Source organism: Nannospalax galili, unplaced genomic scaffold (genome assembly GCF_000622305.1).
Source record: "Nannospalax galili isolate Female #2095 unplaced genomic scaffold, S.galili_v1.0 scaffold15, whole genome shotgun sequence".
NCBI lineage: Eukaryota > Metazoa > Chordata > Mammalia > Rodentia > Spalacidae > Nannospalax > Nannospalax galili.
In genome coordinates, this window is record NW_008337322.1 from 5,139,763 (window position 1) to 5,151,356 (window position 11,594).

General features: G+C 39.9%; 1 protein-coding gene across 3 annotated transcripts in view; it reads right to left on the reverse strand.

Moving 5' to 3' along the window:
* The window catches only part of Kiaa1328 (KIAA1328 ortholog), a 335,550-nt gene that overhangs the window by 33,491 nt on the left and 290,465 nt on the right, over nucleotides 1–11,594 (reverse strand). The window lies entirely within an intron of this gene.

Sequence of the window (11,594 nt, forward strand, 5' to 3'; positions counted from 1 at the left end):
ACACTTTCAGTATTGTGTCAGGTTATAAAATCAATATATAAAACTCAGCAGTCTTTCTATATACCAATAACAAGAAATTGGAGAAAGAATACAGGGAAATGCTCCCATTCACGAAATGCTGCAAAAAAAAATTCTTGAAATAAATCTGACCAAAGACATCAAAGATCTCTACAATGAAAATTTTAAATTGTTAAAGAGAGAGACTGAGGAAGACATCAGGATATGGAAGGACCTCCCATGCTCATGGACTGGAAGAATTAATATTGTGACAATACCAAAAACACTATATTGATTCAATGCAATTCCAATCAAAAAATCCCCATGATACTTCACAGAATTAGAAAAAAAAAATCCTTAAATTCATATGGAAGCATGAAAGACCTCAGATAGCCAAAGCAACCCTGAGCACAAAGAGTAATGGTGGGGGATTACTATTCCAGATCTCAAAGTATACTACAGAACTATAGTCACAAAAACAGCATGGTACTGGCACAAAAATAAGACACGTAGATCAATGGAACATCATCGAAGATCCAAATGCGAGTACATGCAATTTGACCTGATATTTGACAAAGGTGCCAAGAACACACAATGTAGGAAAGACAGCATGTTCAACAAATGGTGCTGGCAAAACTGGATCTCCACCTGTGGAAGACTCAAACTAGATCCTTATCTTTCATCTTGCACAAAAGTCACCTTCAAATGGATCAAAGGCCTCAACATGAAACTGGAAAACTTGAAACTTTTAGAAGAAATTATTGGCAGTAACCTACAAGATATAGGTGTAGGAAAGGAGTTTCTAAATCAGACAGAAGTTGCTCAGGAATTAAGGTCAGCAATCAACAAGTGGGACCTCATTAAACTAAAAAACTATACAGCAAAAGAAACAAAGTGAAGAGAAAACCCACAGAATGGGAAAAAAATCTTCACCAGTGACACATGTGACAGGGATTTAACATCCAGAATATATAAAGAACTCAAAAAACAAAGAATCGAGAAACCAAATGACCCAGTGAAAAGATGGGCTAAAGACCTAAACAGAGTTCTCAAAGGAAGAAACATTTCAAAAAGTATTTAACATTGTTAGGAGTTAGGGAAATGCAAACTAAAACCACCCTAAGGTGTCACCTTACCCCAATCAGACTGGTTAGGATCAAAAGAACAAATGATACCAAATGCTGGCAAGGATGTGGAGAAAGGGGAACGCTCATTCACTGCTGGTGGGATTGCAAACTCGTGCAGCCTCTATGGAAAACAGTGTGGAGAAATCTTAAAAAACTAAAAACGAATCTACCATATGACCCAGTTATACCACTCCTTGGCATATACCCAAAGGACTCATCCTACTGTAGAGACACTTGTACAATCGTGTTTATTGCTGCTCTTTTCACAATAGCTAAGAAATGGAAGCAACCTAAGTGCCCCTCAACTGACGAGTGGTTAACAAAAATGTGGTATATTTACACAATGGAGTTCTATGCAGCAGTAAATAAAGATGAAATAATGAAATTTGCAGGTAAAAGGATGGATCTAGAAACTGGTATACTAAGTGTTGCTAGCAACACAGACGCAGAAAAACAAATGATATGTGTTCTCCCTCATATGTGGATCCTAGCACCAAATCCTTTTAAATTCCAGGAACTTTTAATAAGATGATGCTATACAGCAGTCCCTTCTGCATGAAATAACTGTCATCATCATGACTTCAGCTGAGCCTGATCTCTAAACATCGTCATCACAATTGGGCTTGTTGATGATTGTGCTCATTCATTAAAGGAGGGCCAAGCAGGGTCATTGGACCCTCACCAGATTGTCCAGCCACTCTAGCCAACCAATTGTATGTAATTTGGACCTAATCACATGTGGCCTCCTGAATTTTGGGAGGGCTAAAGTATACAATCTGGGGAAGGCGAGAAGAGAAGGCATGACCCATGCTGGGTAATGGTTTTAAGTGTGCATACCCTCAGGTCATATATACACCTCAGCAACCCCTCAGTCATCTCTGTAAGCAAGCTCAGTAAATTCATTGGTTCCCCAGTAAAACTTTAATCAAACTTTGGCTTGACACTAGAACCTTAAAAGGGAATAAGCATTGCTTAGCATCCCCAGGAAAAGAAGTCTCACAACAGATGGAAAATTTAATTGTTAATGCTATTACGTTTCATAATTACTAAAACAAAAAACATGATGTACAAGATGTTAAAATGATATGGAAATGGAGGTATTTTCCAAAATAGAAAAAATGAGGAAGGCTAAGCAAGTGATGAAGGTCTGTGTAGGTTTGTTATGATACATAAAGGATGAGACAAAAATAATATACACATAAACTTTCTATGGTCATAGTTTAGTCAACTAGTTTAAGGAACAAAATATATATCTAGTCAAGGTACATCTGAGAATATTTGGTTTTTTACCCAAGCCTTACCTACAAAGCACATGAAAATTAAAAGTACCAGACTGGTGGAACTAATATTGGATTTTTAACAGCCATAGTTTGAGGCCTATACTAATGTGGTCAGAGGGACTTAAAGGACAGTTTTTGCCCCTTGCCCTCAAAGGTCGACTAAGTTGCAGGGAACTATGGAATATCTCTCAAAATGTTCTGTAATTGTGGTGAGTCACCTGTCCTCTTGTTCAGGGAGGACATGGAGATCCAACAAGATGGACTTCAACCAGTGTTTAGTCTACAAAGAAAAGGGTCAACTCAGAGGAAACATCTCATTCATACTTCCAATGAAGCCAGACATGGTTGAGCAGGACCTTTGAATTATCTTCACATAGGTGGAACTGGTAAAAGAAAGGAGCCCGGAGCTGCTCCTGAGCTCAGGTGACCCTTGAGGAAGAGATCCTCAAATAACCTTAAATGTAAAAATAAATTGATTTATTTGGGACAACTATATGGTCTTAAACACCCAAAAGGAAAGTGTAACTAAAGAGTAAAATCATCAGTATATTTCTTTAAGAGTTCAAGGGATTATACTTGCCAGATATTAGGTTCAAGCAAAAAAAAAAGTTATTTAGAAAATTACTTCTCATTGATAATTTTGTTTCTAACCAGAAAGTGCTGCTCAGATGCAAGACTTCAAATCTTGGTCTCCAATTCTGTAGTACCCACCTGTAGCCGGGGAGACAACCAGTTATTGTTCTAAAATGATGGATAAATTTGTTTTCTCCCCCTATCTAGAAGCCTTTGAGAGGGAACTGACACTTATTCTAACCATTCCAACAGCTATCAAAATACCTGAAAGCAAATCCTGAATCCATCACTCTAGAGTTCAGCCTTGGAAGACAGAAGAAAAATGAGGAAGAACCCAATAGAGGGATGCTTTTGGAAGCCCTTGTCAAGAAATTCCAATGGACTCATATGAACAATTGAAAATTGCCCTGTTCTTTTTTCTAGTTCTCTGGCTAGAACTTGTAATGCTAATTACTCTTGTTTTCACTTCTCCTTCACATCTCCTATTTACCATTCAAGGACTTTCTTTTCCCCTAAAGATAAGAGTTATGCAATTTGGGAGTCCATTAGATAGACCCACTGAAGGGATACTCCAATTGCCTCACCCTGTGTCCCTGTTCAGCACTGAAGAAGCCAGAGGGGTATGCATCCCTATTCCCTACTGGCAATTTGTGTAACCTCTTTTGAGGATGGTGTGATAAGAATAGGAGGTAGTAATTGGCTAGGCAGTTAGGGTAAAAAGACCCCAAAGAGAAGTAGCCAGCTTCTTGGCTAAAAGTCAAAATGTCCTTGGGCCTCTTAGCAACATACTCTCTTCCAAAGGCCAAAAATGTTGAAAGTATTTGGGAGCTTGTATCTAATCCTTAAAAGATTTGAGGGGGGAATATTAGAGAAGCCCCATAAATATAAATAAAAGAAGAAAGAGTGCGTGAAGTTATCAGAAAAAATGTGATAGGGAGCTATGGGAGGAGTTGGAGGGGAGGGAGTGGGCATGGATTTGAAAAGAGTTTCAAGCACTATACAGAACAGGACTGAAGACAGTGGGCACCATTGTCTGGTTCTTAATTTTAATGATAGTATTTCCAGTTTTTCTACATTTAGAATGATGTTGGCTATGGGTTTGTTGTATATAGCTTTAATTGTGTTGAGGTATGTTCCCTCCAGACTAAGTTCTTCTAGGATATTTAACATGAATCCACATTGGATTTTGTCAAAGGCCTTTTCTACATCTATTGAAATAATCATGTGATTTTTGTCTTTAAGTCAATTTATGTGTTTTATTACATTTATGACTTATGTATATTGAGCCATTCCTGCATCTGTGAAATAAAGCCAACTTGATCATGGTGGATGATAAATATATATATATATGTATATATATATATATATGTATGTATGTATGTATGTATAGTGGTTTGCCTATATGCATGTTGTCTCCCAATTGGCTAGTTCCTCCAATGGGCGGGGCCTGCCATAGAGTGTGGACTATGGGGGGTGTGGCTGGGAGCCATCCTGGAACAGAAGCTTTGAGCCGAGCTGGAGAACCCAAGAGGCTTGAGGAAGCTGCGAGCCATGGGAACACCGTGCACAACAGCTGAAAGACAGAATGGACTGACTTTTAATGGATCTGGGGCAATCGCTGGCCCCAGAGGCATGAGTGGAATTATGGGCATGGCACAGTCTGATAAGGTGGGTTCTGAGGCATGGCAGGGGGCTAGGCACTGGTTACTCATTCCTTTGTAAGTTAATAAATACACATAAAATATATTATATGGTTTGTCTGATCGTGAAGGAGACCCAGAGAGAATTCGGGCCACACATGTACATGCACCACATATGTGCCTAGTGCCCGTGGAGGTTAGAAGAGGGCATCGAGTCTCCTGGAACTGGAGTTAGAGACAGCTATGAACTGCCACATGGAGGCTGGGAACTGAACCTGGGTCCTCTACAGGAGCAGCAGGGCTCTTAACCACTGAGCCATCTCACCAGCCCTAGGGATGTTTTCAAGGTTTTGCTGTCAGTATGTAGAGGCAGTAGGACTCCTTGGTTTGCACTCTCCTCTAAGCCAAGCTGTCTGTCTACATGTGAAGATTAACTTGGAAAGTCAAGACAGGGGCCCTCTTCTGACTTCCACAGACATTATACAGCACAGGTGCACTTACACACACACACACACACACGGAATACACTCATACACACAAAAATAAAAATAAAAATTCTAAAAAAGAAAGTCAATACAAACCAGCCACAGGCCAAAGCATTCTGGTGGAAGCTGATGCCCCCAGAGCATGGGACAATGGAGAAGAGCATGCAGACTCTTCTTAGGTGCTGTGCTGCAGACTAAGCAGCCAAGTCCCAGGGTGACAACACATGAAATGGCGCATGACTGAGAATCTGCACTCTCCAGTTTGGAATTCCCCTGAAAAAGCCAAGATGCTGTCTAGTTCTTACAAATAGGGAACTTCCAGGTAGATAAAAATGTGAGCAAGTTCCAGCAGGTAAAAGCACAACCATGCAGAAGTCGTTGTTCTTTTACAGACGTGGTAAAGCCAGAAAGGAAACAGCTGTCTGTAGGAATGCCATTTCATTCATCCATGCAACAAACATTTATTGAATGTCAGGTTCTGCTCTAGTGTAGGAGTGCAACAACAAATATAATAGGAAAAAACCATATGCTCAAGAAGTTTATAGTGTATATGGAGCAGGAGAAAGAACTGGCAGAACACACGAGCAGTGTATTAGAGGGTGACACACATGAGAAGGAGAGACAAAGCGGGGGAGGAAGAGAGGCCGCGAGAATGATTTCCTAAGGGTCTTTTCATGCTATTTGCTTAGTTTCCTCACAGATGATGAGTTCACACAAACTTTTCTCTTTTATTGAGACATAAGGTTTGTACATCTTTACGGGGCATATTATGATAACTTAATGAATGTGTGTAATAACCAGCATAATAAATATTTCCATCTCTTGAACCACTAGTCATTTTTCTGTTGAGAATTTTGAAATATATCCTAGATGGGTTTTGAATAGTTACCCTGTGGTGCTAAGGACAACTCAGAAATGGCTCTTCCACTGTTCAGTGGCTGGTACTCAACTGCATTGTGTCCCATTCTGTCTCTGACCTTCTGAGTTTCTAGTGACCACTCTACATCCTGTTCCCCAAGAGTGACTTCCCAGTCTTCAAGAATCTTATGGAACACGTGTCTCCTTTCTCGTCCCTGGTCTTCTCTTCCTTTTTTCATTGCCTAGTCTAGGTAAAGGTCCAGTCTCTTTTCTACCTACTAAAAAGATCACCTGTCTTATTGATTAGTTTTGATCAGTTTTGGTTTAATTATTTGTGCTCTGATCTTTTTTTTTTTTTTTTAGAAGAAGCATTTCATTACAGCTTTAACACACCTATTAACAGTTTCCAGAGCAAAGATACATCTCTTTCAAAAGTGGCTATGAAATTTTTAGGTTCACTGTTGAATTAACACAGTTATACAATACTGAACTCAGTATAAGCCCTGTAAGATATAAAATTGAATGAGTTTTTTTTTGTTTGTTTGGTTTTTTATTTTTTGGTCTTTTTGAAGCAGGGTCTCCCTGTGGGCCCAAATGTCCTGGAACTCACTATGTAGACCACACTGGCCTTGAACGCACAGAGATCTGCCTGTCTCTGCCTCCCAAGTGCTGGGATCAAAGATGTGCACCACCATGCCTGACAACTCCAATTTTTTATATTTATTTGGTCTCATATAGCCCAGGCTGACCTCAAACTATGTATGTAGCTGAAGATGACCTTGAACTCCTGATCCTCCTGACTCCACCTCCCAAGTTCTAGGAGCACTGGGATTATAGGAGCACACCACCATGCTCCGGTATATATGTGCTCATATGTGTATTTTAAATGCTTGTGTATATGTGGACCAGTTCATGGAATTAGTGTGCATGTGACTGTAATTGTCTATGCATAAGGGTGTGTGCATACTGTGTGTATATGAAAAAAAATTTGTATTTTTTTTGTGTGTGTATATCACACAGAACATCCCAAACCATCTCATTCAACTGTACACCCACTTCCCATATGGCATCCTCCCATAGCCTCCCTCCCCCAACTAGAGCCCTTATATTCTGTTATCCCTGCTACTGTCCGCTGTAATGTCGGAACACCTAGCCATTCACCACGAGTGTTTGTGCTCTGATCTTTATTATGTCTTTATTTCTACTACTTTTGGGTTTGGTTTATATTCTTGCTTTTCTAAGACTTTGATTTTTATTTTAAACGTCATTCACCCAGGGCTCAGGGACCACTGTGGAAGAGGGGGCAGAAAGATTGTAAGAGCCAGAGGAGGAGGTACATGACCATAAGCAAACAGTCTTACAGGCTTCTGGGACCTTGAACTTATAGCAATGGTGGCAGCATGCACAAGACCCATGCAAACCCAATCAGACAAAAATCAGAATAGAACTGGCAAACAGAGGGACACCTGGGTACACAAACCTGTCCCTTGATAGGCCTTAATATATATGACAAAATGCATGAAATCCTGTAGGCACGTTCTAGTCTGCTTGCAATTACTGTGACAAAACCAACTTGGGGAGGAAAGGCTTTATTTGGCTTACATCTCCCAGGTCACAGTTCATCACTGAGGGAACCCAAGGTAGAAACACATGGCACGAACCTGAAGGTAGCAACCTGGAGGCAGGAGCTGTAGCACAGGCCATGGAGGAAGGCAGCTTACTAAGGCTTTTTCCTCTGGCCTGTGCTTAGCCTGCTTTCCTACACAATACAGGCCCACCTGCTCAGGGTGGCACCACCCACAGTGGGCTGTGCCCTCCCACATCACCCAATAATCAAGAACATGCCCCACAGACATGGCTACAGGCCACTTCAATGTAGAAAATTCCTAAACTGAAGTTCCCTCTAACCAGGTGTGTCAAGTTGACAAGCAGTCAGTTGTGCTGGATAGCTTTAGCTGTCAACTTGACACACAGATAAACTGCTATTAAATCACAATCTTTCCATTTCTTGTGCCCAAGATATGTTATTAGTAATATTACAACATAAGACAGTACAACTTTAAAAGCCCCACAAGTCTTTAAAAAATTCAAACACTTTAACTGTTCAAAGTTCTTAAAAGTCTCTTAACTGTGAGTGTCTATAAAATCCAAAACAAGTACTGTCTTATTTCCAGGAGAGAACTGGACACACTTAAGCAAAGCTAGAGCCCAGCAAAGTAGCTCAAGATTGGACTTCTGGGATTCACTCACAATATTCTGGCTTCAAAGGGCTTTGGAAGCTTCATTTCTCTGGTTCTGCCATCCACAGCACACACAGTTTGTCTCATAGGCTCAGGATGGCTCCACACCTGGTGCTGCTTTTGGTGGTCATCCCATGGTCCTTGGATCTCCAATACGCTGGGGTCTCCACTGAAACTGAGGCTGCACCTTCACAAATGGGCTACCTTGGCCTCTCATGGTGCAGAGCCTCAGATTCTCTCCACGACCCCTTAACGCCTTCAACACCAGAACTTTGCAAGAGACATTATCAAGTCCTACTTCCATCTTGAGATAGAACCTTTGGTGCCTTCTGGACCACAGCTTCTGTGTGCTGACCCTGACAAAATACTTCCCAGAAGATTTTGCCTCAATGATGCTGGTCCCTTGTTGCTCACAGCTGATTTTCAGTCTCAGCTAACCAGTAGCAATTGTCCCAGTAAAGCAAAGTTTCATTTCAGTGGTTCTGGTCTCTTCTTAATGACACCTGACTCTTAAGCCCCAGATGACCAGAAAACAGATTCTCAATTCATAAGAACAAACAGTCCTGATAGTGTCTGCTTCCCAAAATGTCACAAGCCAGGCCTCCAGGGCTACATTATCCACATTTCTCTTCAGAACAACTGTTTCAAGCTCCACAGCAATAGTTCATTAATCTCTGAGCACCCAATGACTTTTCCAGCCAAAGGTTCCAAACATTTCCACAATCCTCCACAAAACAGCAAGGTCAGGTCTGTCATAGCAAGACCCCACTTCTGGTAACAAGTTCTGTATTAGATTAAAAACACTGATTAAAAGCAACTTGGGGAGAAAAAGGTTAGACTTATATATCCCAGGTAACAGTTCATCACTGAGGGAGCTCAAGGTAGGGAACTCAGGGCAGTAACCTGGATACAGGGGCTGAAGGACAACAATGGAAGAACACTGCTTACTGGTTTGCTCCTCTGGCCCCTGCTCAACCTGCTTTCTTATACACTACAGGACCACCTGCCCAGGAATGGTACCACAGTTGGCTGGACCCATCCACATCATTCAATAATCCAGAAAATGCCCCACAGACATGGCCACAGGCCACTTTGATGGAGAAAATTCCTCAACTACAGTTCCCTCTAACCATTCTTGTGTGTGAAGTTGACAACTAAAGCTATGCAGCACAGGGCAGGATGTGGGGAGGCGGTGGGCTGCAGATAGGGAAAGGGGAGCTAAATATGATTAACATGGAATATATGAAATCTACAAAAATTCGATAAAAATGTATTTTTAAAAGGAAAAATTAATTGGCAGACAAGCTGACATGTCTCCTTCTAGTATTTCAAGCTATTTCCCTCCTCCCACCCACCCACCCTGCCCTCTTCCTGTCCCGGTATTCCTTTTTGCACTCTTGTAAGAACTACTTATTAGTTTTGGATGTATGCATTTAGTGCCAGAACGGTCCTTCTCAGTACTGCTTTTGCTATAGCTCAGATTTGGCTATGTTGTGTTGTCATTTTGATCGGTTTTTAGAATTGTATTTTTTTTTAAAGTTTGCCCAGATACTTAGTCATTTATAAGCATGTTATGCAGTTTCTATGCATTGTACACTTCCCATTGTTATTGACTTGTCATTTTATTCCATGTGGTGGTCTGAGGAGATGATTTCAATTTAGAACAAAAAAATTACTGAGGCTTGAGTTTTGGCCTAATATACATCCTCTTCTGGAGAATGCTCTATGTGTTTGTAAGAAGAATATATATTTTGCTGCTACTGGATTGGACGCCTTATATACATGTATGAAATTCTCAATAAATTATTTATGTAAATAAAAAATAAATAAAAAAAGAAAACAGACCCCCCCCCAAAAAAGTGTGTGTGTTGGGGGGAGGTGGAGGTGGAACTGGAGAGATGGCCCAGTGGTTATAGGCACTGGCTACCCTGTAGAGGATCTGGATTCAGTTCCCAACACCCACATAGGGGCTAGCAATCCTCTATTCAAGGGGATCTGACACCCTCTTCTGGTCTCTTCTGGCATTGCATGACATGGGTACACTGATATACATGCAGGAAAAACACTCAGACACATTAAATTAATACATAAATAAAAATGTAAAAGTGGCTGGGCATGGTGGCACACGCCTTTAATCCCAGTGTTTGGGAGGCAGAGGCAGGTGGATCTCTGTGAGTTCAAGGCCAGACTGGTCTACATAGTGAGTTCCAGGACAGCTGGGGCCATGCGGAGAGCCTGTCTCAAAAAGACCAAAAAAAAAAAAAAAAAAAAAAAAAATGTAAAGTGGGGTGCTGAGTAATCTCTCCTTAATATCCAATAATATTTCTTTTTTATATTTTGGTGGCCTCATTAGATGTATACCTATTTATAAGTGTTATATTCTTGCTGAATTAATTCTTTTATCAACATATAATTACCTTGTCACTACAGTTTTTTTTTTTATTACAGTCTGCTTTATCTGAGTAGAGCTATTCCTGCTTCTGTTTCCTCTTGAGAAATAGTTCTCTTCCAAACCCTGGACTTGTGATCTATGCATGCCTTTCTTAGTGAAGTTTCTTGCCGCATACATTTGGGTTTGTTCTTTTTTAATAAAATTATTTATCTAATAACCACGTACTTAGAAGAAGCATTTCATTACAACAGCATTGACATATTCAATAACAATTTCCTGACCAAACATACAGCTCTTACAAAATTGGCTGTAAATTTTTAGGTTTACAGTTGAATTATTACAGTTATACAATATTGTACTCAGTATAAACCCTGTAAGACATAAAATTAAAAGAAGTTTTAACCTCTAAAATAGATGTCCATTTCATTATTAAAATACAGTTTCATACAGAAAAATTCATTTTTAATGCAACTGACATTAAGGTGTTTGCACATGCGTTTCTAATCTCTATATATCTGATTATTACTAGTCACAGTCGATTACTTTCTGAGCTCCTTGGCATCTGAGCATGGATATAAAGTCGTCAGGTAGATTTCAATGGTAATGTTTTTCACATCTACTAATTATTAAAGGGCAAATTTTTATGCCTTGAAGAATTATTTTTTAATCATATTTTAAAATTTTTAATAACTACATGATTAGAATATTTAACATATTCAGCAAAACACTCCAGAGCAAGAGTGCATCTCTTTCACAAGTGGGTGCAAGTTTCTAGGTTCACAGTTGAGTTAATACAGTTATACAATATTGAACTCAGTATAAGACGTGTAAGAAATAAAATTGAATGAGTTTTTAACCTAAAAAAAGAGATCTCCATAACATTTTAGAATATATTGTTCCTTGCAGAAAGAATCACTGTTTTTGCTACTAACACCAAGATGTTGGAGTATTCAATCTGTATGTATCTGATTATTACTAGTCATAATCGGTTGCACTTGGATC